The sequence below is a fragment of the Cololabis saira genome, chromosome 23, assembly GCF_033807715.1.
Source record: "Cololabis saira isolate AMF1-May2022 chromosome 23, fColSai1.1, whole genome shotgun sequence".
Lineage (NCBI taxonomy): Eukaryota > Metazoa > Chordata > Actinopteri > Beloniformes > Belonidae > Cololabis > Cololabis saira.
Genome location: NC_084609.1, coordinates 35,019,446 through 35,037,186, shown reverse-complemented (window position 1 = coordinate 35,037,186; position 17,741 = coordinate 35,019,446). Strand labels below are relative to the sequence as shown.

General features: G+C 46.1%; 4 non-coding genes across 4 annotated transcripts; all 4 read left to right on the top strand.

Annotated features, from left to right (window-relative positions):
• Positions 1-1,204: 1,204 nt before the first annotated feature.
• trnas-gcu (transfer RNA serine (anticodon GCU)) lies at positions 1,205-1,286 on the top strand. The gene has a single exon. It is a non-coding gene; the product is annotated as a tRNA-Ser (tRNA).
• Positions 1,287-16,023: 14,737 nt separating this feature from the next.
• trnas-gcu (transfer RNA serine (anticodon GCU)) lies at positions 16,024-16,105 on the top strand. The gene has a single exon. It is a non-coding gene; the product is annotated as a tRNA-Ser (tRNA).
• Positions 16,106-16,748: 643 nt separating this feature from the next.
• On the top strand, positions 16,749-16,830 carry trnas-gcu (transfer RNA serine (anticodon GCU)). Its single transcript has one exon. It is a non-coding gene; the product is annotated as a tRNA-Ser (tRNA).
• Positions 16,831-17,614: 784 nt separating this feature from the next.
• Positions 17,615-17,696, top strand: trnas-gcu (transfer RNA serine (anticodon GCU)). The gene has a single exon. It is a non-coding gene; the product is annotated as a tRNA-Ser (tRNA).
• Positions 17,697-17,741: the final 45 nt, after the last annotated feature.

Sequence of the window (17,741 nt, the reverse complement as noted above, 5' to 3'; positions counted from 1 at the left end):
GCGTGTGTATGCATTTGTGTGTGTGCGAGCTGGCAAAGCATCCAATCAAATTAGATCCACGTTGCGACAGCATCCAATCAAATTGCAGGACAACCAATGACGAAGAAATGGTAACCAAAGATAGATCACAGACGGAGAGGAAACAACTTCCAACTTCGTTCGACATCTGAAGTTGCACAAAGAAGGGTAAGTAGAGCTGGCGAGCTAATGCTCAGCTAACGTCACTTTATCTGCTAAGTAAAGTAACTTTTCTAGCTGTAGTTAATGATGCTGTACTGGTAATGTTACATTGCAAACACGGTAATCTGTTGCATCCACTGCGTTCACTCCCCGACTCCTACTTTGATAAACAGGTGTAGACAGCACACATTGATGTATAGTTGAACTGCATCATTGATGTTTAATGAGGACTAGTTGAATAATGGCCAGTTAAATAAGTAATCGTTAAATTGGGACTAGTTGAGTAAGGACTAATTGAATAAAGAAGAGTTGAATGAGGGCTAGTTGAGCAAGGACGAGTTAAATAAGTAAAATGAGGGCTATTTGACTTTATATAGTAAAGCATCAATACAATACAAGCTAGGTGCTTTCCTGAGACCAATCGCATGACCCCCAAACAACTGTCAAATAAACACTGGCAAGGAACAACCCCCCTTTCAGAGAGAAGACCTACCTGCTGAAAAACAGGTGGCTAGAGAAAGAAGAGTGAGATAGAAAAGAGAGGATGAAGAAAGGGGAAAGTTGAAACACCGATATGTTGTCAAAGGTAAAACAAGTGCAGATATATTAGTATTAATGAACCATTAACAGGAGAACTAACAGTTCTATGTAAATATGACTGTTACCTGGTTAGTTGTTGGACTACAGAGACCACTATATAAACAGGTGTAGACAGCACACATTGATGTCTAGTTGAACTGCATCATCGATGACTAGTTTAACGAGGACTAGTTGAATAATGGCTAGTTAAACAAGTAATCGTTGAATTGGGACTAGTTGAGTTAGGACTAATTGAATAAAGAAGAGTTGAATGAGGGCTAGTTGAGTATGGACTTGTTGAATGAGTTTTAGATGAGCAAGGACGAGTTAAATAAGGGTGAGATGAATGAGGGCTATTTGATAAAGATTGGTTGAATAATCACGGGTTGAGTAGGCACTAATTAAATTAGCAGTAATTGATTAGGTAGTAGATTAAAGACCACTAGACGAGGTGGCCGAGTGGTTAAGGCGATGGATTGCTAATCCATTGTGCTCTGCACGCATGGGTTCAAATCCCATCCTCGTCGGGCTTGCTTCTCCTGTGCTTTGAGGTGTTCCTTGGAGTTACTATGCAGTGGTGGTATCCCAGCATGGCCAGCTGTTATCTTTGCTTTGAATAACTTAAGATGCTCAGTAGCATTTCCTGTAAGCTACATTTTGTTTATATAGTAAAGCATAAATACAATACAAGCTAGGTGCTTTCCAGAGACCAATCGCATGACCCCCAAACAACTGTCAAATAAACACTGGCAAGGAACAACCCCTCTTTCAGAGAGAAGACCTACCTGCTGAAAAACAGGTGGCTAGAGCAAGAAGAGGAGTGAGATAGAAAAGAAAGGATGAAGAACAGGGAAAGGTGAGACACCGATATGTTGTCAAAGGTAAAACAAGTGCAGATATATTAGTATTAATGAACCACTAGATATGGTGGTGTGTGTCCATTGATGCATTTGTGGGTGAGTAGCAGGATTTTGTAGTTGATGCGGGAGGAGACAGGGAGCCAGTGCAGCGTGTGAAGAATGGGAGTGATGTGTTCATATTTCCGGACTCTCATCAGGACCCTGGCAGCAGCTGTTCTGAACATATTGCAGCCTCTGGATGTTCTTGCCAGGGATCCCGAAAAAGAGTCTGTTGCAGTTGTCCAGCCTTGAGGAGATAAAGGCATGTACCAGTTTCTCTGCATCTGGTAGGGTTAGATGGGGCCGGAGTTTGGAGATGTTCCGGAGGTGGTAGAATGACGTTTTTCATAGTTGTTGTATGTGGTTGTTGAAAGTGAGGTGGGGGTCAAATCGAACCCGCATATTTGTGACTGAGTTGGATAGAGGGATGACCAGGCCGTTGAAGGTGAGTTGGGATATGGATGAAGTCTGGATTTGATGTGGTGCTAAGAAAGGGCGCCTCAGTTTTGTTACTGTTCAACTGAAGGAAGTTGTTACTCATCCATGCCTTTATCTCCTAAAGACAGATGGTGAGAGATGACAGGGCTGCAGAGGGAGTGGGGGCAGTTCTTATGTAGAGTTGCGTGTCATCAGCATAACTATGGAAGGATATCCCATGTCTGCTGATGACACGACCAAGTGGGAGCAGGTAGGTAATAAAAAGGATTGGGCCGAGGACCGACCCCTGTGGGACGCCACAGGTGACAGGGAGCAGCCTGGACTTAAGTCATTCTGGTCGTTTGGGTTTATCGCCTTCCTAAATGTCCTTTGTGTTTTGGCTACTTCAGTTATTTCTTTAGAAATAAAGGTATTCCCTGAAGTTTTTTCAATGTGACGTTATCTGTTCCAGTCATATATTTAACAATCTAACAATTTAACTGGATAATCAAACTGCCAAAAAAAAAAGAATCAAGTGTAATTGTTTACAAAATAAATTAAAACAGTGCTCTCAATCTGCGTATCTTGTTTTTTCTGAGCAATAATTTAACAAGGAATGAGACAAAGCTTCAAAGGTGAAAGAGTAACAAGCCATATTTAATCATATAAAAACATACAATAAGCATATAAAAATATAATTTATATAACCTACTTTTGGGGGGTTTTCATCTCCTTCCACAGACTTGCCACCAACAGCAGCCATGGATGGTTACGCTCAGCAAGCAGGTCCTGGTGGAGTTTTTTTTCCACTGCGCTGCGGAACATGGTGTCTGATGTGCAGCCGTTGAGCCTCAAAAACCTGGTCTCTCGGCGAGATAATCCACAATCCAGGAGACCAGAAATCAAGTTTTTCCATGCCTTTTCCCCCCATTCCTGCCCCGATAAGGTCTTTCAGTCGAGCAAATTTTGTAGCTTTAAATCCGTTTTCCAAAAACCAGCAAAATTGTTTAAAATGTTGCATAGCCTTGTGGAGAAGCCCCTGTCATGAACATTTGAACCATTGCCTGCTCAGACTTGTGATGCTCCAGTGTGGTAGTATGCCATGTACTGTGGCAATGTTTGCTGTATTGGTGAAACTCTTGGCGTGCAGCTATCTGCCTGCAGGCTTACAGCCATCAGCCACTCCCCGTTTGACTAAACCTGTGCAAGTTTCAAAAGGTGAGCTTTGCAACTAGGAGGATTCTTTTAGTCCCGTCCCAAAACCAACCACCTTTTAAAATACATTTTATCTGCAATGTGGTCATAATTCTAAGCAGTCCCATATCGGTCTACAGCACTTTCCCCAGGAACCATGGCCATGTGGAGGCTCTGGCAACCACCAACCTTCTGCAAGTGAAGGTCTAAGCAGCATCCATGCTTAGACTGCACAGCAATGCTACCAACATCAGGATATGGCTTGTAATGCCAGACCTTTAGGACACACATTGATGTGGGGAGTAATCTTTATTGGCCAAAGGTGATCAGAATCTTTTATGCAGAGGACATATTTCTTACAGCCTTGAGACACCTAAGCATTTCCTGCAGAAGTCTAGGAGGCAGCTTGGAAGACCTTTTTCTGCTGCACAGAACCATGGTCGTCAGAAGCATGCTCTGTCAAGTAATGGACGGCCTGTGAGTAGTCTTTGCCCTTCTCATGGTGCTGGCTGAAGGTAGTCTGGGTGCCAGGAGGGTACAGGCCATACAGGAGTTTGAAGTCAAAGTCTGGATTGGGGGAAGCCGAGAAACCACCCACACCAAACTGGGGAACCACCACACTTGTGAATCCCTGCTGTCCTTGGCCCAGTTGGTCAGCTGGATAGCCAAATTCTTCCGTCTGCCGCTGGAAGTTGCCAAGTTCAGCTTCCCTCATAACACTGGCAGTTTCTCCTGCCTGGAAGCTCGGTTCAGGTGGTGGTAGAGGGGGTGATGGGAGAAAGTCACTGGCATCCATGGTCTGGGCATCATCTGCTGCTTCAGTCAAGCTTTGGGGAGGAACAGCCCACTCGGTTTCTGTGGAAAAAGAGTCAGGATACAGTACCCAACCACAAGACTAGTACCATGCATCAGACTTATTTGGTAGACAAGACTGACCTGCTCCAGTCAGCCCTGAACCAACTGATCCTGATTGAAAGGGTACAGAAGAACCAGAGACAACATAGCCAGCCTGAAAGGGTACAGAAGAACCAGAGACAACATAGCCAGGCTGAAGGGGAACAGCAGACCCAGTACCGACAGCTCCTGCCTGAAGGGGCACAAGTGACCCAGTACCGACAGCTCCTGCCTGAAGGGGCACAAGTGACCCAGTACCGACAGCTCCTGCCTGAAGGGGCACAAGTGACCCAGTACCGACAGCTCCTGCCTGAAGGGGCACAAGTGACCCAGTACCGACAGCTCCTGCCTGAAGGGGCACAAGTGACCCAGTACCGACAGCTCCTGCCTGAAGGGGCACAGCAGACCCAGTACCAACATAGTATCCCACAGCAGGTGCAGCTGATTCCAGGCTGCTCCCTACTGGAGTTGTGTAGCCAACAAACTGACGGGGGTAAGGGTTTTGCACAAGTACCGGTGCCGATACCAGTTTAGGCGCACTGTAGAGTACTGGTGCTGAATGACCTGTGGGTGCTCCCTGGTAGGAGACAAAGTTGCCACCAGCCCCGCTGCCGCCACCACCACTCTGTTGGTGAGATTTTGATCCTGAGGACAGAAAACAGAAGATTTAAGCCAAGTGTGATACAACTACACATGTCATGTCTTCAGCAAACCATAGCCTACCCTTCAAATGCATTCCACATGACTCCACAATCAACAACACACAGAGGGAAACCCTGAAAAACAAGAACACAACATCAGAAACTTCTAGAACCAGCTGGAAACAGTTGCTGCCAACCAAGACTGTACCAAACCTCAGGAAGAAGCCTGCAGTCTTCATAATGAAAGTCAGAAGTAAAGGAGTCAGCACAGCTGAGAGTTTTTAAATGTTGCCAGGGAACAGTTCTGACCAACCACAGCTTAACGGGCTAACGACACACAGCTGCTGTGGTCTGACTCCAAGGAACCATTCTTACCTCAGCTGATGCTCCAACTGACTACGTTTACATGGACCACAATACTCCCAACATAACCAGATGGAGGAAAGAGTTGCATTAAGAAATGTATATGCAAATAGCAACTTTAAACTAATCAAGTTAGTATTTTCAGTAAGCGATAATTATATTAAGATAGGTGGAGTACCCCCACCATAAACTATAATTAGATGGACAGCAGCAATCTGATTATTGCCTGTAACCGAATTAAGGTCGTCCTCATGTTTGTTCTTGGTCTACCATGGCTTTTCAGGAGCTGTCAATAGGGATTCTGGGTCAGTTGTACCCCTTCAGGGATGCCAGTGACCTTCTCCGTTCACCCTCTCTACCACCGACTGGACCTGTACTCCAGGTAGGAGATATCTCAGGTGTAAGAAGGAAGCTGAACATGGCAACTACCAGCAGCAGACAGAAGAATACGTCTACCTAGCTACCCGTGACTCCAGATGATATGGATAATGACAGAAAGAACAAGTGGATATCGCGGATATCGGCGGCAGAAATTAGTTTCTTCCATAGAGTGTCTGGGCACTCCCTTAGAGATAGGATGAGAGGCTTGGCCATCCTACAGACACTAAGAGTAGAGCCACTGCTCCTCTTCAACAAGAGGGGCCAGATGAGGGGGATCGGCCATCTGGTGAGGATGCATCCTGGGCACCTCCCTGATGAGGTTTTCTGGGCATGTCCCACTGGGAGGAGAACCCAAGACACGCTAAAGGGAGTGTCTCTCGGCTGGTGTGGAAATACCCTGGGATCCCCCCAAATGAGCTGGAAGAAGTGGCAGAGGGAAGTCTGGTCCACCCTGCTGTTGTACCACAAAGGGAGTTCTGATTCAGTTATTAGAGAGTTAATTTGCCATGGTGTCTGATGTGCAGCCGTTGAGCCTCAAAAACCTGGTCTCTTGGCGAGATAATCCACAATCCAGGAGACCAGAAATCTCAAGTTTTTCCGTGCCTTTTTTTCATTCCTGCCCTGATAAGGCCTTTCAGTCAAGCAAATTATGGTTTTAAATCAGTTTTCCAAAAACCAGCAAAATTGTTTGAAATGTAGCATAGCCTTGTGGAGAAGCCCCCGTCATGAAAATTTGAGCCATTGCCTGCTCACTTGTGATGCTCCAGTGTGGTAATATACCATGTACTGTGGCAATGTTTGCTGTATTGGTGAAACTCTTGGCGTGCAGCTATCTGCCTGCAGGCTTAGAGCCATCAGCCGCTCCCTGTTTGACTAAACCTGTGCAAGTTTCAAAAGGTGAGCTTTGCAACTGGGGGGATTCTTGCTTAGTCATGTCCCACAATCCCACCTTTTAAAAGCCGCAATGTGGGCATTTCTAAGCAGTCCCATATTGGTCTACAGCACTTTCCCCAGGAACCATGGCCATGTGGAGGCCCCGCTAACCTTCTGCAAGTGAAGGTCTAAGCAGCATCCATGCTTAGACTGCACAGCAATGCTACCAACCTCAGGATATGGCTTGTAATGTCAGACTTTCAGGACACGCATTGATGTGGGGAGGAATTGATTGTACAGGTAGGTGTTAATCCTGCTGGGCAAACGTGCCTGACGCGCCTCCTACAGCGCCCTAGTTCAGCTGCAGGGTCATCAGCCGGGGACCACCGCTCATCGGAGTTTCACTCGCTTTAACCCCGGAACACCTCCTGGTGGCGGAGCGGTAGCAGGGACGTCTCTCTGCCACCCCCTGCAGCTTACCCACGCTATTGCTTAGACCCCCAAATCTTGTCCCTTCTCCTCAGCCACAGCCAGAAACTTCCTTTCTCTGCTTCCTCAGCGAGGGCCTTGGTTTCCCTTCGGAGCTCAGCTCCCGTTGTTCCTAACTCCCGTAGCAGCCTCGTCGTTGACGTACCGACGAAGCCCCGACAGCCTACCTCCACCGGGTAGATAGCAGTGGACCAGCCTGCCTCCCTGCACTCGGCAGCCAAGTCAGCATATTTGGCTGCTTTCCGCTCGTAGGCAGCTGGGACTCCCTCCTCCCAGGGGATGGTGAGCTCTACGAGCTCAACAGACTTGGTCGCAGCAGACCATAGGACGATGTCTGGCCGGAGCGATGTGATGGAGATCTCGCGGGGGAACTGTAGCTGTTTGCCGATATCAGCCCTCATGCTCCAGTCCTTTGCCTGAGAAATAACGCTCCGGGGGCCTCGTTGGCAGGTGACTCTGCTTCCTTCTCCTGGCCTAACGAACCTGACGGGCAGCTGTTTGCTTGTGGGATGGTTGTTGGCCTCCCGTCTGCGGTTCTCAAGGACTTCAGCCAGCTTTGACAGGACTTGGTCGTGCCGCCACCTATAGCGCCCCTGCCCCAGCGCAGCCTTGCAGCCCGACAGTAGATGCTGTAGGCTGGCATTGGATGCACTGCAGAGGGGACAGCTCTCTTCCTTGCCAAACCACTGGTGGAGGTTTCTGGGGCATGGCAAGGTGTCGTAGGTTGCCCTGAGCAGAAAGCTGAGTCTGGCTTGTGGCATCTTCCACAGGTCAGCCCAGCTAAGGGGTCTCTTGATGGTGCCTTCCCACCTGGTCCATCTTCCTTGGCGACCTTGCGACACAGCCTTGATGGTGTACTGCTCCTGATTTGCCCTTGACACTTCCTCCACAACCATGGCTCTCCGTTCCCTCTTCGTGGCCTTGGACCACAAGCGTGGGGACTCTCCCCATCCAAGCCCCGCTCTCCCTGCTTGCGTCCTGCCGACTATCTCCTGGTGTTGGAGTCTGCCAATGGCCCTGTCTACCTCTGGGCCTGCTTGCCACTTCCGACCTGTTCGGGTGGGGACAAGTGCACTCCTCACAGTGGGATCCGAGGATTCTTTTAGTTCAAGGACCAACCTCGCCTTTTCCTGCTTGTAGCCCAGGGTGATTGACTGGATGGGCAGCTGCAGCGAAGTCGCCCCAAATAAGCCTGTGTCGGAGAAGCCACGCGGAAGACCCAGCCACTTCCGGATGTAGGAGTTGGCGAGCCTATCCAACCGGTTGACTGTGGAGGACGGAATGTCACACATCTTCAGTGGCCACAGGACCCTCGGGTACAAAGTGAAGTTGTAGCACCACAATTTGTACTTTCCGGGGAGCTGGCTGTTGTTAATGCTCGCCAGGCCTTCTGAGAGTTGCTTCCGTACAGCCTTGCCTGCGTGCTTGTCCGACAGATCGGCACTGTACTGCCTTCCCAGGCTTCGGATGGACTGGTTGGCCAGTAGAGGGATTTGCTCGCCTCCTGCGACAAAGATGGTACCGTCATTCCTGATGCCTTTGCGCAAGCAGAGGCTCCGTGATTTGGAAGGTTTTATCCTCATCCTTGCCCATGTCACCAGCTCGTCTAGCCTTTTCAGGCACCTTCTTGTGCATGGGGCTGTCTGCAACACCAGAGTCACATTGTCCATATAGCTACGAAGCGGTGGTAGCTTCTGCCCTGTCTGGAGCCTTATTCCTCCTCTGGTCTGCCGGGCTCCGTGGAGGATGATTTCAAAGGCTGCGACAAACAAGACTGGGGAGATGGCGCACCCCATTGCAATGCCAACTTCCAGTCGCTGCCATCCTGTTGTGAAGTCTTGGAGGCTGAAACACATCTGGAAGTCCCTAAAGTAGCTGGTTACCAGGTTGTTGATCGAATCAGGTACGTGGAAGAACTCCAATGCAAACTGGATGAGCTTGTGGGGGACAGATCCATAAGTGTTGGTGAGGTCAAGCCACACCACATGGAGGTCCCTCTTCTCCTGCTTGGCTCTCTGCCCCCAAATCATTGAAGAATGTTCCACGCATCCTGGGAAGCCTGGCACTCCTGCTTTCTGGCAGCTGGTGTCGATGTAGTCATTCAAATCAGAAGTAGAAAAAACACTTAGCTGTGAGCTCAGTAAGATCAGTACCTGGTTGGTTGACAATCGTTTATCCCTCCACCTAGGTAAAACCGAGTCCATCCTATTTGGGTCAAGCATTAGATTAGCGAGGGTTGATGGACTCAAGGTGGTGGTGGGCGATACGGAGGTGACGGATAAGAAGGAGGTTACCTACCTGGGCTGTATCCTGGACAATAAGTTGACAGGAGAGAGTATGGCCAAGAGGGTTATATCAAAAGTAAACCAGAGAGTTAGATTCCTTGCCAGGACATCATCTTTCTTAGATAGGACAGCCCTAGAGATCTTGGCAGGGGCCTTGGTTCAGTGCCTCTTTGATTATGCTTGCACATCGTGGTTTTCTAGCACTTCAAAACATCTGAAGCATAGCCTACAGACAGCACAAAATAAATTAGTCAGGGTAGTCCTCCAACTACACCCCAGAACTCACCTCACTCAGTTTCATTTTGAAAGCCTCAAGTGGCTAAGAGTGGAGGAAAGAGTGCTACAAATTAAACTCTCTATGGTACACAGAATATTACACAAGCCGGTGCCAAAATATCTAATTAACTATTTTACCAGGTTCAATAGTATTCATGGACATGCTACCAGAGGAAGCTCCACCAATGTGGTGCCGGCCAAGTTCAGGACAAACGGGGGTCAAAGTTCATTTTTGTACACCGGGGCCTTGGCCTGGAATAGCCTACCTGAAGATCTGAAATCCACTAGCTCCTCTGCTTCCTTTAAAACTTTTGTGAGGAGCTGGATTATCAGGGGTAGAAGATGGGTGTAGGTTAATTGAAAAATATTCTGGTGCATAGTGTTTTAAAATTGGATTCCTATCTGCTTTGTATTGTAATGTATGTTAAATGTGAATTCCTGCCTTATATCTCTCTCCCTGGCGTGGTAGGCCGACCCACGCAGACCACATTTTCTGACGTACACCACACTTTCATTCAGCAGACCATTGTTTACGCACACACACATATCTTAAAGGACCGCAATGGAAATAAGCTCCTGCTTTGTGTTTTTATCCTTTTGATGGTGTGGCCTATGTATTTATACATTTTCCATTGTCAATAAAGATGTCAAATCAAATCAAAAAATTCTCTGTGAGGTAAGATGTTAACCTCTTGGCCATGACTCCAAAAAAGACCTTTCCCTCGACGTTTAGGAGTGCAATGCTCCTGAACTGACTGATGTTGCGGGACTCCTGTTCTTTCGGAAGAGTAACCTACAACTGCATTTTACATTGTTAATTTTGGTTTACATCAGTCAACAGCATTGTATCACCTTTATTATAAATAAGCATTCCACAAAGCCACGTACGAGTTAAAATCTTTATTGGCCAAAGCTGATCAGAATCTTTTATGCAGAGGACATATTTCTGCCAGCCTTGAGACACCTAAGCATTTCCTGCAGAAGTCTAGGAGGCAGCTTGGAAGAGCTTTTTCTGCTGCACAGAACCATGGTCATCAGAAGCATGCTCTGTCAAGTAGTGGACGGCCTGTGAGTAGTCTTTGCCCTTCTCATGGTGCTGGCTGAAGGTAGTCTGGGTGCCAGGAGGGTACAGGCCATACAGGAGTTTGAAGTCAAAGTCTGGATTGGGGGAAGCCGAGAAACCACCCACACCAAACTGGGGAACCACCACACTTGTGAATCCCTGCTGTCCTTGGCCCAGTTGGTCAGCTGGATAGCCAAATTCTTCCGTCTGCCGCTGGAAGTTGCCAAGTTCAGCTTCCCTTATAACACTGGCAGCTTCTCCTGCCTGGAAGCTCGGTTCAGGTGGTGGTAGAGGGGGTGATGGGAGAAAGTCACTGGCATCCATGGTCTGGGCATCATCTGCTGCGTCAGTCAAGCTTCGGGGAGGAACAGACCACTCGGTTTCTGTGGAGAAACAAGTCAGGATACAGTACCCAACCACAAGACTAGTACCATGCATCAGACTTATTTGGAAGCCAAGACTGACCAGCTCCAGCCGTTCCTGAACCAACAGCTCCTGCTTGAAATGGTACAGAAGAACCAGAGACAACATAGCCAGGCTGAAGGGGCACAAGTGACCCAGTACCGACAGCTCCTGCCTGAAGGGGCACAAGTGACCCAGTACCAACAGCTCCTGCCTGAAGGGGCAAAGCAGACCCAGTACCGACAGCGCCTGCCTGAAGGGGCACAAGTGACCCAGTACCGACAGCGCCTGCCTGAAGGGGCACAAGTGACCCAGTACCGACATAGTATCCCACAGCAGGTGCAGCCGAGTCCAGGCTGCTCCCTACCGGAGTTGTGTAGCCAACAAGCTGAGGGGGGTTAGGTTTTTGGACAAATACTGGTGCAGATACCAGTCTAGGGGCACTGTAGAGTACTGGTGCTGAGTGACCTGTGGGTGCTCCCTGGTAGGAGGCAAAGTTGCCACCAGCACCGCTGCCACCACCACTCTGTTGGTGAGATTTTGATCCTGGGGACAGAAAACAGAAGATTTAAGCTGAGTGTGATACAACTACACATGCCATGTCTTCAGCAAACCATAGCCTACCCTTCAAATGCATCCCACATGACTCCACAATCAACAACACACAGAGGGAAACCCTGAAAAACAAGAACACAACATCAGAAACTTCTAGAACCGGCTGGAAACAGTTGCTTCCAACCAAGACTGTACCAAACCTCAGGAAGAAGCCTGCAGTCTTCATAATGGAAGTCAGAAGTAAAGGAGTCAGCACAGCTGAGAGTTTTTAAATGTTGCCAGGGACCAGTTCTGACCAACCACAGCTTAACGGGCTAACGACACACAGCTGCTGTGGTCTGACTCCAAGGAACCATTCTTACCTCAGCTGATGCTCCAACTGACTACGTTTACATGGACCACAATACTCCCAACATAATCAGATCGAGGAAAGAGTTGCATTAAGAAATGTATATGTAAATAGCAACATTAAACTAATCAAGTTAGTATTTTCAGTAAGTGATAATCACATTAAGGTAGCTGGAGTATCCCCACCATAAACTACACAGACAGCTAACACACAGAAGGATATTGAAACCACGCTCAACGACACTATGAACAGAGTAATCGCCAGAGGTGTGGACTTGAGTCATATGACTTGAACTCGAGTTAGACTCGATGAATTTGATGACTTTAGACTCAACTTGACAAAATGTTAAAAGACTTGCAACTCAACTTGGATTTTAACAACAATGACTCGTGACTTCACTTGGACTTGGGCCCTTTGACTTGAGAAGACTTGCTACTTTCACCAAAACACAAAGATTAAAAAGTATGTTAATAACGAACGCGCTCTCTCTGTGTGTGTGTTTGTGTGTGTGTGTGTGTGTGTGTGTGTGCGTGTGTATGCATTTGTGTGTGTGCGAGCTGGCAAAGCATCCAATCAAATTAGATCCACGTTGCAACAGCATCCAATCAAATTGCAGGACAACCAATGACTAAGAAATGGTAAACAAAGCGCCGGTTTGCAAAATGATACCGAAGATAATTTCGTTTGGGTACAAATACTATGAGGTGGTGAACAAAAAACGAATTGCAGTGTGCAAAACATGCGGGTCAAAAATCACAGACGGAGAGGCAACAACTTACAACTTCGTTCGACATCTGAAGTTGCACAAAGAACGGTAAGTAGAGCTGGCGAGCTAATGCTCAGCTAACGTTACTTTATCCACTAAGTAAAGTAACTTTGCTAGCTGTAGTTAATGATGCTGTACTGGTAACGTTACATTGCAAACACGGTAATCTGTTGCGTCCGACTCCTACTTTGATGGTCACCCGAAATAAGTTGACAAAATCGGCTTTAACCAGCGCTGCAAATTCTCAGCTTCGAAGGTAACACAACGTTCACGTTACTGCATGGATTTACCGTGTATGCAATCCAGATGGAGTGTTTTCAGCTTCAGCCTGATAGTCAGTGCATCCAGTATTACTACACAGCTGGCTAAGCAGTGGTAGTCATTATCTTTGCTTTATAAAATCAATAAACAGTCATTCAATTCAATTTTTTTTTTTCAATTCAATTTTATTTATATAGCGTCTAATACAACAGAGTTGTCTCTAGACGCTTTACAGAGACCCATACCCAGAACATGACCATAAATGTCTTAACACTGTACACAATTAAATTAATAGTAAGACAATGTTAAGATTGGTATATTAATAATGTGAGTAATGACGAGTAGTTTCACAAGTAATTCATGTGTGGCTATAAGCGATTTTCTGACATCTATTTAATATGCTATTTAATATATCTATTTACATCTATTTAATATATATACATACATATAATATACACATACACATACACACATACACATATAATATACAAACATACATACATCTATTTAATATATCTTACAGATTTGACGAATACCAGATGAACAAAAGCAACAGCCTTCAATCTCACAATTCCTATACTTCTGTTGGGCATTACAGCATGAGTCATCCACAACAGAAAGCTACCACCAATGCAATACTGTCTGACTTGATTATTGATTGCAACTTGCCCCTGTATATCGTGGAAAACAAGAGCTTTCGCCACTTTCTGACAGTACTTGATCGTAAGTACAGCCCAGTGTGTCGCAGAACATTGACATCAAAAACAGAGAACCTCGCTGCAGAGAGACGTTCAAAATTAAAAACTCAACTGAGCAACACTCACCATGTTTCAGTCACTGTGGACATTTGGTCTGACCGAAAGATGAGGGGGTTCCTTGGTATTACTGTGCATTGGATAGAGAAAGAATCGGAGACGATACAGCTAAAGTCCAATCTCTTGGCCTGTAACCGCTTCAAAGGCTCACACACAGCTGAAAGAATCTGTGACCAGTTTGATGTAATATGCGATGAATCCAACATTAAAGAGAAACTGGACTACATTATTAGTGACAACGCTGCTAACATGCGTAAAGCCTTCACTGTGTGCTTCCCCACCGAACAAAAAGATGATGATGATGACGGGGATGATCTAGATGACCCAGAGCTCTGGCATGACTTAACCCTGGAAGACCAGCTAACAGTAGATGCTGCCATGGCAAAGAAACAGCGCTTGCAGTGTTTTCCGCACACTCTGCAGCTGGTGGTGGGAGACGGCTTGAAAGAAACAAAATTGGCATCTCCTTCCCTTTCAAAGTTATCCAAACTCAGTTCACTGCTGCACACAAGCACGACGTTCAAAGATGTGTTTGATGCTGAATTTCGGGAACAGAAAGGCATTCCTGCCGCTGTCAACACAAGATGGAACTCAACACTAAGGCAAGTGAAGGCAGTTCTCCAGTGTGATCATCCAAAGCTCTTTGCTGTTCTGGAAAAGGCTGGGCACAAGGAGTTGTCATTCACAGCACAGGAGTGGAATCTGTTGAAGGAGTGGGTGGACATCTTGAAGCCGTTTGAAGAAGAAACTGATATGACACAGGGGGAGAAGGTAGTCACAATCAGTGCTGTTGTTCCATCTATCTTGTCCCTCAATTACCACCTTGAGAAGATGAAGCCTCCCCCACTATAGATACACTTCAGGTGGAGCTTTGTTTGGTTTATTACACACACACACACACACACACACACACACACACACACACACACACACACACACACACACACACACACACACACACACACACACATATAGCCACTCAGTCACATACATATACACACACACATATAGCCACGCAGTCACATACATATACACAAACATACACAGCCACACAAACATAGAACATAAACATACACACTGACTGGCTTGTTCACCTGCATGCTTGCTCTGTAGTTTTTGGGGTTAGGTAGCTGTAGCTTAGCTCAGACTGCGATCAGATCTCAAGATTTGGGTCGATTGCTGTTCGTGTTTTGGTGGGCTCCGTGCCGGTTTCGTGTTTTGTTTGTGGTTTTTTGTTGCGGATTTCCAGTGCCTGACGTGTGTTTCCGTGTGTTCCTGCTTCCTGGATTGGCAGTGGATGTCGTCACACCCCCCCCCCCCCCCCTCCCTTGTATATTTATGTATGTGCATGTATGCGTATGCGTATATATGTGTATATATATAAAATATAGTAATAATGCACATATATATACCTTTGGTTTCTACCGTCATGGTATCAATCATTAATATGTGTGCGGACAAGGTAAAAAAAAAAAAAAAAGGGAATTTGAAGCCTCAAGTCCGTTTCCTGAGCGGCCTGGTCAGAAGTCTCCAGGCATCCCTGAACAAAAGATTTCTTGGAATCTTCATTAATGGGGCCAGGACACAAGATGGGGTCACTGCCCCCTTTTCAGACCCAGTCTACCTCAAAGCAGCTGTCTTGGATCCAGCTTTTGCTCTGTTGTGGGTGGAGCCCCATGTGCTGGTCAGTCGTGATGTCAAGGCAGAGGTGGCACTACGAGTTAAAGGTAAATTTTATTGAGTTTGATTTAACTTTTTTTCCCCTCACAGTCTGATCTAATTGATTGCAACAATAATATTTTTTTCAGTCTAACACACTTCATCACCCACACTAATGGTAATAAGGGCTTGTTTGCCAGAACTGATCCTGCAAGATGCAGCAGGGACAGGGCAACCTGTGCCTCTTATTGACGAAGAACAGGTAGAGCTTGGACAAGGAAAAGGGCTGTTTGCTGCATACCATAATAGACAGAAGAAGGATGTGGGGACCACTCCAGCACTACAGCTAAGTCACTACCTTGACATAGCAGCAGGACAGAATGTTCTTTTGTTCTGGGAAATGAACATGAAGACTCTTCCTTCACTGTTCCAAGTGGCCATCAGAGTCTTGGCGGTGCCTGCCTCCAGTGCTGCAGTGGAGCGAGTTTTCAGCCGTGGTGGCATCATTCTACGGCCCCATCGTGCACAAATGACTGACAGACTTTTAGCCAATATGGTCTTTTGCAAGTGCAATGCAGCATAGGACCCTGAAATGACAGAGAATGTGCAACCCTGATGACGAGTTGAGTAGGCACTAATTGAATTAGCAGTAATTGATAAGGGACTAAATTATTGAGCACTAGACGAGGTGGCTGAGTGGTTAAGGCGATGGATTGCTAATCCATTGTGCTCTGCACGCATGGGTTCAAATCCCATCCTAGTCGTGCTTGCTTCTCCTGTGGTTCGAGGTGTTCTTTGGAGTTACTATGCAGTGGTGGTATCCCAACATGGCTGGATGCTGCTTCCAATAACCTAAGATTCTCACTAGCATTACCTGTAAGCTACATTTTGTTTATATAGTAAAGCATCAATACAAGTGTGTGAGGAGTGAGATAGAAAAGAAAGGATGAAGAACAGGGAAAGGTGAGACACCGATATGTTGTCAAAAGTAAAACAAGTGCAGATATATTAGTATTAATGAACCATTAACAGGAGAACTAACAGTTCTATGTATATATGACTGTTAGTTGTTGGACTACAGAGACCACTATATAAACAGGTGTAGACAGCACACATTGATAACTAGTTGAACTGCATCATCGATGACTAGTTTAATGAGGACTAGTTGAATAATGGCTAGTTAAATAAGTAATCGTTGAATTGGGACTAGTTGAGTAAGGACTAATTGAATAAGGACGAGTTGAAAGAGGGCTAGTTGAGTATGTACTTGTTGAATGAGTTTTAGATGAGCAAGGACGAGTTAAATAAGGGTTAGATGAATGAGGGCTATTGGTTGAATGATCACGGATTGAGTAGGCACTAATTGAATTAGCAGTAATTGATTAGGGAATAGATTAACGAGCACTAGACGAGGTGGCCGAGTGGTTAAGGCGATGGATTGCTAATCCATTGTGCTCTGCACGCATGGGTTCAAATCCCATCCTCGTCGGGCTTGCTTCTCCTGTGCTTTGAGGTGTTCCTTGGAGTTACTATGCGGTGGTGGTTTCCCAGCATGGCTGGCTGATATCTTTGCTTCAAATAACTTAAGATGCTCAGTAGCATTACCTGTAAGCTACATTTTGTTTATATAGTAAAGCATGAATACAATACAAGCTAGGTGCTTTCCAGAGACCAATCGCATGACTCCCAAACAACTGTCAAATAAACACTGGCAAGGAACAACCCCCCTTTCAGAGAGAAGACCTACCTGCTGAAAAACAGGTGGCTAGAGCAAGAAGAGGAGTGAGATAGAAAAGAGAGGATGAAGAACAGGGAAAGGTGAGACACCGATATGTTGTCAAAGGTAAAACAAGTGCAGATATATTAGTATTAATGAACCATTAACAGGAGAACTAACAGTTCTATGTAAATATGACTGTTAGTTGTTGGACTACAGAGACCAATATATAAACAGGTGTAGACAGCACACATTGATGTCTAGTTGAACTGCATCATCGATGACTAGTTTAATGAGGACTAGTTGAACAATAGCTAGTTAAACAAGTAATCGTTGATTTGGGACTAGTGTATTAAGGACTAATTGAATAAAGAAGAGTTGAATGAGGGCTAGTTGAGTATGGACTTGTTGAATGAGTTTTAGATCAGCAAGGACGAGTTAAATAAGGGTGAGATGAATGAGGGCTATTTGATAAGGAGTAGTTGAATGATGACGAGTTGAGTAGGCACTAATTGAATTAGCAGTAATTGATTAGGTACTAGATTAACGAGCACTAGACGAGGTGGCCGAGTGGTTAAGGCGATGGATTGCTAATCCATTGTGCTCTGCACGCATGGGTTCAAATCCCATCCTCGTCGTGCTTGCTTCTTCTGTGCTTTGAGGTGTTCCTTGGATTTACTATG